Below are 16,719 nucleotides of genomic sequence, written 5' to 3'. Positions count from 1 at the left end.
GTGTACTTATTGTGAGAAAGAATAAAAAGGGTTAACACTTGTGAGACAGGGGACTAGAGAGCCTCTGCCCATAAGGGTGTGAGAAGAAATGGTATATTATACCTGAGCTGGAGAAGAGACACATTTGTGACCAGTGTAGGATTTCCATTTTCAAATTAATTCAATGAGATCCCATCTAAGAGTGATAACTAACCAGAGTAGCAACCAGATTATGGTGGTGACAGATATAAAAGATTTTACTGACATTTGAGTGTATGTGAACTTGCTTAAACATGAATACTGCTTTCTCCCTTCATTTACTTTCTCCTTTATTTTTCAGTTTTTCAGCAACTGTACCAAAATTCTTTTATAACATTTATAACATCATCCATCCTCCACATGTGCTAGATACCATATTAATGATTATGTAACTATTAGTGACCAGGCCAGGGGATGCCCAGACATTTGAGCAATATTATTCTGTACCTGTGTCTTTTTCAGTGTTTTTGAAGCAGGTAACGTTTGAATTGATGGAGTAAAGCAGAGTGCCCTCTGTAGTGCAGGTGCTTCTCTCCCAATCAACTACAGACCTGAATAGAAACCAGAAAGGTTGAATAAGAGTGAACTGTCACCTGACTGGTTGACTTGAAAACATCAGTCTTCTCTGTCCTCAGACTTGAAACCACACCTCTGGCTCCTCTGGGCCTCCAACATGTTCACTACAAATCTTGCAGCTTCGTAGCTTTCCTAATCCTAAACTAATTGGGTATAATAAATCTTTCAGTTCTGTTTCTGAGAACTAAGAATTATAACTCTTTCAATTAATACATTTAGTACTTACAGAAATATCCTAAGGAAAGATCTGTCTTCCTGATTTTAAGATGAATAAAGTGAAAAATAAGAGGGAACAAAGAATGTATTTCAGAATACACAGGGTGTACAATTCAACAGCAATGCACATGGAGGAAGTGTTTGCTATAAAACACATGCATACCTGCACAAACAAGTGCAATACTCAAGAGAGCTATATATATATACAGCTATATAAAGGTGTGAGACCCTGCCTATTCTAGGGTTCAGAAACTGCCATGGAGGAAGCCTTGTTTTAGCAAGAACTGGAGGATCCAGAGGACAATTGAAGACTGGGAAAGGAAAGGCCATATGGTTGATGCTAGGTGAGAGAGGACGGAGAGAGGACACAAGCTGGGTAAATATCACAAAATGTGGTAATATCTGATAGAGAATTTTAATTTCTTGATAATTCAACAAGAGCTTATTGAGAGGGTTACCAAGTGCAGATATTATAATAGGACTATATGCATTTGCAAAAAATCCCTGAGCTCCAGTGAGACCTAGTGGAAGTAGTTAAGCGAAGATGGAGGAGGCCACATGAGGAGGCCTCTGTGGAAGCTTGAGTGAGAAGCAGGCAGACCTCCACCCTCGCTCCTCACATGCACCTCAAAAATAAAAATAACAAATAAAATAAAAGCCCAGGCTTAGGGTGTTTGGGTTTGTTTTTCAAATTCAACACCAATGATTTTGCAAAATAAAAAGATTTTACAACTGCTCAACTATAAAATTTCTATAAAAATTTTTCACTGTGTAATTTCTATTTTACTGCTTATCACATCAAAACCAATGACAACAACAATAACAACAACAAAATAATTTGTAGGTGGCATTACATAGTCACTTCTGAGTAAGCAGACTAAGGTGGGTGCAGTAGATTTGCCAAAAGGAGATGGATTTGAAATACATTTTCACAGTAGCATGGAAAATATTTGATGGATAATCATTTGGTAGGATGTATATTAAGATGGGGAGTGGAGACAAAAGAATGACATCTAGAGTTTCAGCATGAATTAAATGAGGTCCTTCCTTCCTTCTTTCCTCCCTCCCTCCCTTCCTTCCTTCCTTCCTTCCTTCCTTTTTTTCTTTCTTTTTACCAGGCCTTGAACTCTGGGCCTGGGCACTATCATCATTTTTTTTTTCCATTAATGAACCCGTAAATTACAGTGCTGATACCATTAAATATTATTATTAAACCCATATTAAACTTATCCATGTCACTTTTGCATAAACTAAGGGTGACTCTGATTTAATAAAAAGAATTTATACCAGTGAATATTAGAAATGGTAGCAGGTTGAGATGTAAGCTGTGAAGATCAACATTTAGGTAGTAACAGAAGAAATCAGACAAGGAAAATGATGACCATAGCCAGGCACCCATGACTCATATCTGTAATCATAGCTAGTCATGATGCTGAGACCTAGAATATTATAGTCCGAAGCCTGACAAAACCAAAAACTTCAAGAGATTTGATCTCTCATTAACTAACAAAATTCTGGACTGGAAGCATAGTTCTTGTAGTAGATCTCCAGCCATAAGTCATGAACAAGGAAACTAAGAGGGGGAATGAAATTCTAAGTCAGTTCCTGAAACTAAAACAATAGCAACAACAAAATATGAATTGAAAGTGGTTAATACAATATATTGTTACTTGAAATGGTGAATATGACCATGATGAATTTGTTATTCAGTTAATAAGTGTAAATTCATTTTTTTCTTCCATCTACTTTCACTAGGAATTTTCTAAAAAATGATATTACAATTTGGTTATATGATACTCCCTTTTTCAAATCATCTCAGGGAAATTCTCCAACCAAGTTTGACCACAGCAGTCTGTTAAAATTTTAGTGTAACAGAATTAACACTAAACTGTGTTAGACTTGGTACTTCATGTGTACTGAAGGTTGTCTATAAATCTCTTCTACAGTGGTCGATAAATCCTCATTTTCAACTCAGTGTTGTAACCTTTCCCTAAAACCTCCCTGTTCAGTAGGTAAACATTGCTTAGCTTCTACCTTACATTCTGTTTGGCATACCAAAGTCTTTAGTTAACTCAGGATCCTACAAATTATTTGACCAGAATTGCTGCAAACCAGTTATTTGCTTTGGCTGAAAAAATGATCTAGGAATATAGGAACAATAAAGTATGAAAAAACCAAAAATATAAGAAAATAAGACATACATATTATATGTATATATATATATATATATACATATATATAATAGACAGGAATAGAAGGAATTCACAATGGAAACTGCAACTGCAGTATCATGGTGACTCTCTAGCCATACGAAGGAAACATTGAAGACAAAAAGAACTGGCATCTAGCAAGGCTGGCTCAGCATCCTATCTAGAGATCAAAACTGAACCCTGAAAAGGGCTGAGAAAGCTGGAATTCTCATTGCTTCCAAAAATAATGTGTTGAAATTTTAGCCAATTCCTGGAAAGAGTCTGATACTTTTAAACTAATTCAGAGTATAGGACAGATAAATTAGTTCTGAATCTTTTCTGGACTCTATGGAGCTTATTCCCTTATAAAGACAATTCCCTTATAAAGACAATGTAAAGACAGAAAACTGAAAATTTCTAACTATAAATTTGAAATATTGAAACTGTGAAAGACTGTAAAATATAATTCTGGGTAAAAGTGCTCGAATGTAGTGGACACACATACATCCACTCACACATTCACATACTCACAGATATTTAGTTCTCAAAGAAACTATCTTTGTGGGGCTGGGAAGGTGGCTCAGCGGTAGAGTGCTTGCCTTGCATGAATGAGGCCCTGGGTTCAATTCCTCAGCAACACATAAGCAGAAAAAAGCCAGAAGTGGTGCTGTGGCTCAAGTGGTAGAGTGCTAGCCTTGAGCTAAAGAGCTGAGGGACAGTGCCCAGGCCCAGAATTCAGGTTCATGACTGATTATAACCTACAGAAAAAAAAAAAAGAAGAAACTATCTTTGTCCCTTCTATTTCTCCTTGTCTTTTCTCTTTCTCACATACACACATACATACATGCATGCATACATACATACAATACATATTCTAGATATTTATGATATTTCAGATCAGAAATGATATCATTTGATCCTGCCCCTGCTGGTAATTTTTAGTCTCAGAGAGAAATCAAATTTCTTACTGTTAATTATATAGGAATTGTCTTTGCCAAGTTACTGGAATCATGCTTGACAAGTAGTATACTTCTATCTAAAATTGGAGTCAACGAAGACTCATGCAATGTGGAAATAAAGAAGATGTAATGTGATAAAAGTTCTGTGAAAGACAAGAACAAATGAGTTAGCAATCGGTTTAACACCATACTCAGAATGATAATTAGAAAGAATGTCAGACAGCTTAGGAATTGGCAAAACTAACTTAAGTGTGGTGTCCTACTTATTATGCAAATCAACAAGAAAAAGTAGGAAGTAATTTCTCAGAGCAAAAATCCATTCCTGTGAATTTATGGGCTAGGAAGTCCATGCTCAAGGCACCAGATAAAGGTGGAAGATGGGTAAAAGGGCAAAAGACATCAGAGCTTCCCCTAGATAGCTTAAAAGAGCATCTGACCCAATTCACAAGTATCACTAAAGTCTAACTCCTTGGTAAACAGAAGTCAATATATAAATTTGAGAGGGACATGTGCACTCACACTATAGCATGCAGACAATGAGATTTATTAGCATTGCATGTCAACAATTTACTCCATTTCTTTAAGTCTGCATGACCTCAACCTCATAACAGGGATAATAATAGCAACACTGACATTTCTGAAATGCCAATGAAAAGTTGATTAAAAGTGCTCAGCATAGTTTTTTGTTGTTGTTGTTTTTGTTTTTTTTCCAAAACAAAAAAAGAGCTTTGCTTTCAAAGCAAAAACTATGCCTTCCCTGCCATAGCAGAGTTCAGAGGTCATTTTCAGACGCAAAGAGTCAAATATCATACAGATGAGTAGATGAAGTGACTCTAAGATCGCTGACAACTCCATAATGCTATAACCAAATCATCAGGCAGAATGGGCTTGCGGGATCTGGGAACAAACACCAAATCTCCTGACAGTGAGAATGACGAAGCTGGTAGTGCTGCACAATAGAGAAAATAAGAAAATCTTCCAACCAACCAACTCCACTGAAACTGTCTAGATTAAAAGCAAAACATAATTGCCTCATTTATATGAGTTGGAAATCAATTATATTAGGATTAGTTCATTTTAGAGACACTTTCCAAGAATTTTCTTATTGTTTCTTCTGCGTAAATGGTCAGCTTCATCCTCAAGTGAGTTTTCTTTATGGCTCCAAAGGAGATATCAAGGAGAACTGGGGACAAATGCTTTCTGGCTCACCTAAGCTCTTTCCAGTAACTGTCCTTTTCTTCAGTGTAATTTTTGGGCCAAGGATATAAGCTCACTTGAGAAATGATCAAACCCCAGGGGATCTAGGCAAGGACTGCCTTATACCAGTTCCTCTAATCATCACTGGAGAGGAACATTATGATTAGAAACAGAGGTCATGACCTAAACCAAAAGTATGTTTTTAGAAAGGAATAAAAAAAATCAGTGAATGTAAGCTAGGCAAAACAGCTTTTGGAGGAAATATCTTTAGAAATAAGAAGTTGGGTGAAGATAATATTACTCTAAAATTGGGAGGTCTGCAGAATAAGAACAAGGCTAGAAAACAAGCTATCCAAGTTGAAAAAGATTCAAGATATGAGAACAAGTGTTTTCAGTAATAGAGGCTTCAATAGTTTTATTCAATCTCAATGCTCTTTATATAAGAAAATTTATAACATTATTTCTTTGTTGCTTTGTATGTCCCTCCCCCACAGTATAACCCCTGCTTTCACTGTATTTGATGTTGTTATAATTTGTGGAGGGGAAGGGAAAAAACAAATTGTTTAAATAGGGATACAGGTGGACCCATTGCAACAATGAGACGTACAAATCGTTATGTCAAAAACAAACTTTACAACTTTTGTTTGGGGGGGGAGGAGGGTTGAGTGGGGGGACGGGGCGGGGAAAGGATGGGATGTGAAGGGGAAATAAAGGAGGAGGCTATAATGCTTGATAAGAAATGTACTCATTATCTTGCCGATGTAATTGTAACCCCTCGATACAGTATTTTCACAATTAAAAAAAAAGAAAAAAAAGAAGAAAAAAGAATGAAAGTTATGGAAAGTATAAAGAAACAAGGAAATTTGTAAAGTGACAGATATTTATTAGGCTCCTAATATATTTTCAGTGCATATTATGCGACTACAAAAGGAAGACTAATTTTGGTGGTATTAGGATTTGAACTCAGGGCTTTGCATTGACTAGACAGAGATACTATCACATACTACAAGCTCTTTATATTTTAGTTAGGTTTTAATAGGGTGTTGTATTTATCTTTTGGCCTACCTAGGCTGTGATCCTCCTATTTATTCTTCCTGATAACTAAGATGACAGGTATGGCTGACCATCATACCCATGATATGTTTATTGGTTGGAATGGGATCTTGCTAACTTTATGTTTTGGCTAGACTTAAATTATGATTATTTTGATCTCTGCCTTCCTAATAACAATTCTAATAGAATTGTAAGTGTAAGTAGGAAAGCTCCTATAAATAGTAACTTTGGGAAAGTGCTAACTATCCTGTACATTCTTTCACTAATGTATTTTTTGATTGTGTGGTTGAGAGAAAAGAAATCACTCTATCAATCTGAGACTACTCATACAAAGAAATTGTCACAAACGTATCTCATTTAAATTTTGCCTTTTCTATTAAGACTGGCCAATCAAAGATATTAAAACACACTAGAATATGAACCTGGCTTTGAACAACTAGACCCAGGTGATAGAAAATATAACTTAGATTGACAGAAAGCACCATTTTCAAGAGTTAGAGGAATCCGTGATAATGTAGGGTTCAATAAACACACAGTATACTAGAATATTTTATAATGCCCCAACAAAATAAAAACTTTCAGTTTTACCGTGGCTAAACAAAAGAACATGGACATGCAATCAAAATCCTTTCATATTTAAATAGTATGCATTTTCCTCCCTGGAAAAGTAAACAAGACATTTTAGTAGGGCATGAATAATTGCCAAAGGGTGAGTCCCTGTTTCCTTGATTTTGGACTTAGAGCTGCTGTGTTGCTGCTGCTGCTGTTATTGTTGTTAGTATTATTATTATATTGATTAATTTATACCAAAATTTCTTAAACTATATATATATATATATATATATATATATATATATTACATACAGCTAACATAAATGGTCTCTGGATTGAGAATTCCCCACAGCCTCCATTCTGACGACTCTGGGGTTCTCTTGCCATTCCTTGCCAAATTATATTTGCTCTCTGTCAGTCCACTGGCAGTCTGACAAAGTGCTGAGTCTGCAGAAACCATGGTGTGCTGTGCAACAGCTCCCACCTATTTCTGACAGATTTCCTTCCCCTCTACTAGCCAGGTTTGTGCTACATTTTGTGCAGAGGGGCATAAATTAGTTAATATTTCTAAAACATTGAAGATGAAAAGTGTCATACACATACCGAAATTTACCATTAATTTCTGTTGCTGTAAAGTTCAAAATAAGCACAGAAACACATTAGGCAATACTCATAGAAGCATTAGCAGGTTGCTAAAATGTGTCAGGTTGCCTGACAATGACAAAACATCGCGTTTGACTCCACTTTTGACAACATTATATGAAAGTGACAAATCAGTGTTCTGGAAAAATACACAAGCATTTATCACAGTCATAATTTATTTGAATCACAGATAAAATGCTAGTAGAGATTTTGCATATGTTGATAGCATTATGGATAGTCTGCTGAGAATTACATAGCACAATTTTAATTCTCAACACATTTGCTCTACTAGACATGTGGATTCCTATGTATGTGGTTTTCCTATATATAGCCTATATATTTCTGTATATTTCTTTATGATGAGAATTCTCCAAATATTCTAACGGACAAAGGACAGACTTACTTAAGAATACAGTAATGTCTAAAGTTCCTCTTGGCCATATAGCAAAGTGCAAATCAAAATGTTCATGCATAGACATTTCTGGAAATTCCTGGAACATCTGCATTTTTTGTTGTTGTTGTTTTTTGTTTTTTGGGGTCCGGTCATGGGGCCTGAACTCTGGGCCTGGGCACTGTCCCTCAGCTCTTCAGCTCATGGCTAGCACTCTACCACTTGAGCCATAGCGCCACTTCCGGCTTTTTTCTTTTTGCTTATGTGGTGCTGAGGAATCAAACCCAGGGCCTCAGGCATGCAAGGCAAGTGCTCTACCACTGAGCCACCTTCCCAGCCCCAACATCTGCATTTTTAACCAAAGCTTTCACAGCTTTTGCTGTTGACTTTAGGTTTGGAAATCAGCATTGTCCATTCCTACACTTCCAAAAATAATGTCTTCTTCCTGAAGGCCCTTATTTCTTTTCTTCTTAAACAAATAATTAAATAGGATTACCTTGTCCAAAATATTTAGGTTAAATGGGTTCAAATAGTGTAAAATAGATTTTTCTAAAATTTCCCTTCCTTTTCACCTCTGATTTCTTCTAATTTAATTTTTAAAAATATTTCTCTTCTTCATAGCTATGTTCATTTCTCCACTCTATCTTTGCTTGACATAGAGTTTTAGTAGTTTAAGACTACTCACAGATTCATACAACTGTTAGTACAAGAATGTCCTGTGATTACAACAGCTCTCAGTCCTGCTCTGAGAGTGTACAAACGGTTTGCTTTTAACTATTTTAAATTCAGACGAAAGATGTCACTTAGGCCTTTGAGGATATTCTGTTCGGTTCCCCTGTCTACTTGTATTGTTTCATCTCATTTTTTCCTTTAAAGTACTATCTGTCAATGTATCTTTGTTTTATTTATTTTTGTCTGCCTTTTTTTTTCTTTCCTCTTCAAATGTGAAACAAGAGGTATCTGACATCAAATGAACAGCTGGAAGATGCCAGATCAGTGCACCCAACCCCAATCATAAACTAGGCTCCTGTGGCTACAAGAACGTCATTTCAAGAACAATTCAGAGACACCATGGTAGAAGGGAAGGTGCACAAGATCTAGGATGAATCTATATTGAATCCCTTTGTTCTCTGGATGGTGATTTTTGTGAAAGGAAGGTAATAGTAGCAGCTCTACTTTATGGGATAGCTATCAGATCAAATTAGGGATCTAAAGTGCACTGATAATTGTCAAGTAATTGTTAAGCCATTGGAGAAAAATCTGTACATTAGAAGGCCATTGTTTCAACATAAATAATCACTAGGAATTGATTTCTTTTTCTCATCGTTTTCTGGGTATTAAAGAGGCTTTTTAGGAAGGGGTAGAGAAGGGTATCATTTTAGTCCAAAGAAAGTGGAACTGTATGAGGACTGAGACATATGGAGCAGAAAACAGAATACAAAGCTAGAAGTGAGTGACATCATTTGAGCGATTGGATGGGGCTTAGTTCCAACCCTTGGAACTTTTCAATTAACTGATCCAATCCTATTGTTTGTTTTCATACTGGCTTTAAAGTTGCATTCACAACATGATAATATATGATAAAGTACCTCTGTTAGTACTAGTACCTCTAGTATCTATATTGAGAAGAGTGCTTCTAAATAACTCAACTTGAGAGGAGGCTTGTCTTTGCTGAAGGTGTCTTCGACAACTTCAAATACATTCAAACAATTCCACTTAGAAAAGAAAGAATGAGCACTTCCATGGGAAAGAATATACTTTGGCATACCACAGAACTGGGTCCCTCAACAAAATATCCTTTAAGAGAAAAATAGGGTCTCAGATAAAGCTGTTCCATTGTTGACCATCAGCTACCCTATTTTATTTTACTTGCCTTTTGTAGAAATTTTGGACCATACTGAAAAAAAAGATATTTGAGAACAATTTAAGCCTTTGCCAGTAGCATTGATCTACAGTTGGCCTTTGATTCTATAGACAGGAATCACTATAGGCCAAGCTATGTGATCTCAGCACTGGTCTCAGGCTATGAAGTTTTCTTCAAAGTCCCAAGCATAATACCACTCTGAGAATCAGAGCAGGTAGAAATGAACTCTCCACATTAAATTCTAATCAAGATCCAAGGAAGATACTTGTGTTCTAACTCTACTTCTGTTTAATTTATTTCAAAATACTCTGATACAGCTTTCAAATGATTGGAATGAATATTTTCTTTCCACAGGAAGGGTGGGTGCCTACCTCTGTGCTGATGACAGGGATTTCTCATTAGGTTCCAGGAGCTTCCTTAAAAAGCTTCTAAGCCTGCTAGCTAAACAATATCAGTTTAATATCTATTGTACCAAAACTAAAATTATTTTACACAGTTGCTTCAAAATGCAAATCTAAAATGAATGAAATCTATTCAACGGGTTTATTCATTTAAATATCTGAACTAGTAATAAGGTGGTACAACTTTCAGTTAACTATATAAGAAACTCATAAAAATCTATTTATTATACATACTTTATCATTCATAATATATAGTAGGCCATATATATGACCAGTTTATATATATATATATATGTGTGTGTGTGTGTGTGTGTGATATATACATATATATGAACTATATATATGAGCTATATATGTGACTATAGTTCGTGTGTGTGTGTGTGTGTGTGTATGTATATATGTCACAAGGGAATGATCCAAATAAGAGCCTGACTTTAATGTACTAGAGTACATGTTCAAAACTGAATTTTTTATAATACATACAATTCTAAGCATAATACCATAGTGTTGGGTTATGAAGATGACATATTAATGAAGTAAAATTTCATGAAAGAAATTATTTTTATTCTAGATGGGGATGCTGTATTAATGTCATGCATATACCACAGGAGAGAAATGAGGAAATTTATTATGATAAATTTGACATATATATATATGTCACATATATATGACCTATTTTACTTTGAATGAAAATCTTTCTCTCTTTTGAAAGACATACTGTCATGTTTTACAATTGATTATTTAGTATTTATGCCCAGTCTCTTAAAGAGGGTCAGATGTACTTAGCAGCAAAAAATATTAAATGTCTTAACAGCTGTTAGTACTCTATGTACAACCAAAAGCAAAAGAAACAAAACATAAAAGAAAGTTGGAGATGTTTCTGTAACTTGTGTAACAATTTTCCATAATTAGAAAGGAAAGTGAGAAAACATCCATTATCCAACTTAATAATGTCTAGATTACAATAATGTTTTTACTCCAAAAATCCCTTTGATATTGTTTCTAACCAAAATCCACTATTACTAAGGAGAGGTTCAGCAAATTATTTTACATGAAATAACTTCTAGGGTTAGCTGCTAGCAGGACAGTGTCGGGCTCCTCAATGCTTTTTAACATGCACCACTACTTTCAAACTCAGTCATGCTATCTTTGTACTTATTCTCTATCTGGCAAATCCTACTCTTTTTCAATATCCTACTCAATTTTTCTGTCTTACATAGTTGTTCTGTGTGGACATGATTAATTGTAGATTTATCATAATAAATTTCCTCATTTCTCTCCTGTGGTATACGTACGACATTAATACAGGGGCCCCATCTAGAATAAAAATAATTTCTTTGATGAAATTTTACTTCCTCATTGTGTCATCTTCAGAACTCAACTCTATAATATTTTTCTTAGAATTGTATATATACTACAAAATTCAATTCTGAACCATGTACTCTAATTTATTAAAGTCAGTCTCTGATTTGGCTCATTCCCTTGTGATTATTAGTTTTTCTTCCTTTATCATTGATGCTTCTCTTGTGCTTAATATGTAAATTCTAATCTCCAAATTACTAAAATATGAACGTTTTCAAATTTGCTATCAGTACACAAATGATAAGAACATCTTGTTACTGTTGTTTATCAGATAGAATCACCTAATTAATTTATGTATTTTTGTGCCAGTCCTAGGGCTTAGGAACTGTCCCTGAGCTTCTTTTGTTCAAGACTAGCACTCTACCACTTCAGCCACACAGCCACTTCCAGCTGTTTTGGCATAGTCTATTGGAGATAAGAGTCTCAGGAACTTTAATTCCCAGGCTGGCTTTGAATTTTGATCCTCAGATCTCAGTGTCCTGAGCAGCTAGGATTATAGACATCAGCCACCAGTGCTTGGCTGTCCTAATTTTAATACAGTGGTGAAATTCATGAAAATATACAAACATATATATACATACCATATATAAATATATATATACACACCATATATAAATATATATATTTATATATGGTGTGTATATATTTGTATATATATTTACCTCCTCATGTCCAGATGTGAAATAAATTTTTTATTTATTCTGAAAAAAATACTGATAGACATAAAAATAATTTCAGTGGAAAAATAATAATATCAGAGAAGTTTTGCTGCATCAAGGTTTCACAAGTACCACTGAAAGTATGAAAAATATTATGATATGATATGGTATGATATGATATGTCATCTATAAAACTGTGTTATGCATAGGTATTACTTTCTCAATTTGTATTATTTTCTAGACCGTAGGAGCATAATGTTATGTCTGAAATATAAATAGTAAGTGTTATATGGGGAGGCTTCCTGAATTGGACAAAATGTGATTCAAAAGCTTTAATCAGGATATTTACAGAGCAGCAGAATAACCCCCATATGAAACCCATGTATGTAGTGTTGCTCAGGTTGTGGTTCTGTTGTATGGTCATTGACCACTGATGTGAGGAGTATCCAACTTGTTATATGTTACTATCTCAGCAGCTGAAGATCACTCTAAATATCATACCAGAAATGAAATACTATATCTTCAGAGCAGATCACATGACTCTCACTTCCCTAGCACTTAGAACACATATCACAAATAGATTTCAAGTATATCTCACACTTTAGATACACTTTTTAATTTTGTTTATACATTCAAGCCATAAAGTGTTGTGAAACACGTTAAAGGGACTGTTCTTTCTAATATAGAGATAGCTCTTAGGCAAAGGAAAATCTATATGAGAAAACTTAATAATTTGTCACTTTTCCATCCTGAGTCTTATCTTGATGTCCACGAATGAAGAGCTCCTTGGGATGTCATATATTTTATTATCTTGATGTATGCCTTTATTTGCTATTTCTTTTGCCTCACCTTAGTCCTTCTGTATGTTTCAAATTCTTTGCCAACTTCCCAGAAGATGAATTTCAAGGTAGGAAAATTGGTAGCAGGATCAATTGCAAAAGAAATAGACTAGATTGAGTACTTTTTAGGTAAGCCAATGCTAGTCATTTATTGTATAACAAATATTCACTTAAATTTGATAAGGTATATTGCATGTCTAACCTACTTAAAAGGAAACTGAGACTTACAGAAGCTGAGTGCCTTGCTTCAAATCATGCAAACCTTTATGAGACTTTGAACCAGAAGTACTCACTTTTCTATTACAGGGTTATGATCTCTGCCCAGAGTTATATCTGGGAACCATATAACAAACACATATATCCTGCTGCTGAAATGGAGAGAAATGTCCTCACTTACTTAATGCAATTCCAATCATGTAGGATTGTTTGGTCCACATTCATTGGCATAGAAATATAGAGAAACAGCAAAAAGGAGACAGTAAAACTAAATCCCAGGACCATGACCATCTTGAAACAATACTTTATCTAGTTTTAAGGTCTTTGATAGCTTTAACAATGATCAAATGACACTTCACAATCAAATTGGCAGTACTTTTTGTGGATCATCTAGTTATTGTGCTCTTGAAGGGCATCATGACCTATGTTGTTTCAAGTGTCCAAAAAGCATCAATTTTCTACCTTGATTTACTCTGATTATTGACAATTTTCTCTGCTAGGAGCTGTTGTGATGATGAGACTAAGCTCAATGTGATTGGCCAGGTTAACAAAGTGAGAACATCCTAGTCAATCATTGTGTACCTCATTAGTATTACTCTCTTTCTTATAGTTCTTAAAACCATATCCAAGAAACAACTGTCTTGTAAAATAGGAAGCAGTTTTTTTGTTTATTCTACCCTCATCAAGGCTAGTAAATTATTTGATGACAAAAATCTAAAATATTCTTCTAAAAAGACTCTGTCTCCATCCTCAGTCCCTCTCTAGCATCTTTCCCCACCCCCCCATACTTGGAGGTGGTGGTTTTTACCTAACCAGGAAACACAGTATAATTATTCAATATTTAAATCTCATTTCATTATAAATTACTTATTCACAGCAAAATGAACATCCATAAAAATCTTGGAAAGAAAAAGGCAAAGGCTTCAAATTTATTTTAGGGTAGAATTACTTGTTTATCAATTAAATAAAAAGCTATATTTATAATCCTCAATAGCTGGTAGGAAATACTGTCATTTGATAACAGCAGAGAGTATTCATTTCATTATAAATTTCCAGGATTTGGCAAGCACCCTTGATCTTAAAATAGTATTGAGTTTTGGAGAATGGCCAAGAATGTATTTTAAAACCATAGGAACTATAACATCTAAAAACAGATAATAAAGCTTAATGTAGACTAATGCTTGACTGTATAGTCAAACAAGTAAACTCCGTCTGCAATAAAATGTCATTATTCATTAAATGGCTGCATAAAAAGGCTCATAGAAAAGGCAGATAGATGGCACTATATAAATTCTTTAAAGCTACTGAATTTTCTATTGATAGTTAATGCCAAGCTTATTCTGCCTACAAAAGTAAACATTTAAAGATGGCATATTCTTGGACATCACCAACTTCGCCTATTATTTTGAAATGCAATAGCAAAGCAAATTTAATACTCACCGGAAATATCTGAACTCATTGCTGACTTGTACCTACTTAAATGATATCTAAAAGGATCCCATGAATTTTAAATATTTGAAGACAAAGGAAACATTGTAGCTGAGAGTCTTTTTTAAAACAACTCACTAGAAAATACCCTTCAAATAGTTTTCTGATTATCTTCTAAAACATTCAGAGGAGATTTTTTTTGCTCTCTACTAGAAATCAAATATATTAGATGGGATACAGAACCAGGAATTAGAATATCTGTGTTTTTATGATGATTGCTATCTATAATATTTTTATTAGACTTTGTCATCTTTCATTATGTTACATACACAGTGATTTTTTGTGAAATTCATTTTAGTATCCTAGCTTATCAGAATCAGAAATTTTATAAGTCAAGTTTCTTGTTTTATTTCCCTGTGTTAAGTACTTTGAAAGTGATATTTCAGAGGCAGTAAATATAATTTAAGAACATATTTTGCGAGGGTGTCTCAAGAAATAATACTTGAAAAATAAACATTAGTGTTTGCTAGCATTAACACATGGGTTGAAAGCTGTTTGGAAAGTTATTAAAAAGTAGTGACAAAGCAGGGACTGGTAGCTCATGATTGCAATGCTTACTATTTGAGAGGTTGAGATTTGTGAGGATTGTCATTGAAAGCCAGCTCATGAATCAAAGTTCATGGGACAACTTCTCAACCCATAGCTGAGTACAGTGGCATACAGCTGCCATCTCAAGCTACATGGGAGCTGAGTTTCCAAGGATCAGCAGTTACAGGCCAGCCTGTGCAGAGACTATGAGATTCCATCTCTGTTGAAGGTTACTGGACCTGGGAACATGCGGCTGTAATCCTAGAAATGAACGGAAGCTGAAAGTAGGGATATTCTACCTTAAGCATAAATCCAAGAAGGGCATGAAAAAGCTTGAGTTATGGCTCAGGGGTAGAATACCAACCTAAAAAATTGAGGCTTTGATTTCAGTCCCCAGTACCAAAATATACATGGACAGGTAACAATGACAATGGAGTTGATTAGAGAGGTTATGTATGAGTCACTGGGAATTGGGGCTGATGTTAAATCCAGTTTGACTCTCTGAAGAACTTCATCGACTTAAAGAAGAAACAACCTGTTAATTAAATCCAAGTATCAATGTATAAACAGTGTCTGTAGCTCAAAATAAGCTTTAATACAAGATTGCTAGTAAATTGTATTCCAATTGAAGGATCATGAAATAACATTTTTAAGTTTTTATTGTAGATGCCATTTTCTAAAGAATCATGAAAATCTGACAAAAGTGACTTTGGGCTTAATTTGCATCAATATTCTTGCATGTTTTAATATGCAGCACAGGTAACACTACTCATAAGGTGAACAAGGCAATTGAGGCAAATAATTATAGTCCAAGATCATCAAACTCATTTGCCTTTTCTTTATAGTTAAGCACCTTGAACTCTCACTACCTCGTCAGCTTTGCATCAATCTCTAAAGAACAATTCTAACTGTAGCTCATAGGCCTGAAAATACTTTGCCTAATATTCTAGAGCAAGATCAACATCTCCCAGGCCACTGCTCCTCTGAGGCTAGTCTTGAATTTATTTGCATGACTGAAATCCTGTGGTCTTCCTGAGTCTAACTAGAACCTTAACACCATTTTCTCCAACACATGTTTTAGTCTCATCCTTTTTTTAGCCAGTCCTGGAGCTTGAACTCAGGATCTAGGCACTGTCCCTGAACTTCTTTTGCTCAAGACCAACACTCTACCACTTGAGCCATAGAACCACTTCCCAGCTTGTGCTCTTTATGTGGCACTGAGGATCGTAATGCAGGACTTCATGTATGCTAGGCAAGCACTCTACTACTGAGCCACCTTCCCAGCTCTCTCATCCTTCTTTTCTCCTTGTGTAATTAGCATAAATGAGTGTAGCAAAATGTTTTATTATGATATTTCCATACAATCACATAATGTACTTCTTTTGGAGGGAAAGAGGAGTCCTGGGGCTTGAACTCAGGGATTACACACTATCCTTTAACTTTTGTGCCCAAGACTAGCTCTCCACCACTTTAAGCCACAGCTCTACTACTAACTTTTTGTGGTTAATTGGAGGTAAGACTCTCATTGACTTTCTTGCCTGGGCTGGCTTTGAACCGTAATCCTCAGAA

This window comes from Dipodomys spectabilis, unplaced genomic scaffold (assembly GCF_019054845.1).
Source record: "Dipodomys spectabilis isolate Male_0828 unplaced genomic scaffold, ASM1905484v1 ptg000095l, whole genome shotgun sequence".
Classification (NCBI taxonomy): domain Eukaryota; kingdom Metazoa; phylum Chordata; class Mammalia; order Rodentia; family Heteromyidae; genus Dipodomys; species Dipodomys spectabilis.
Note: the sequence above shows the minus strand (reverse complement) of the source record.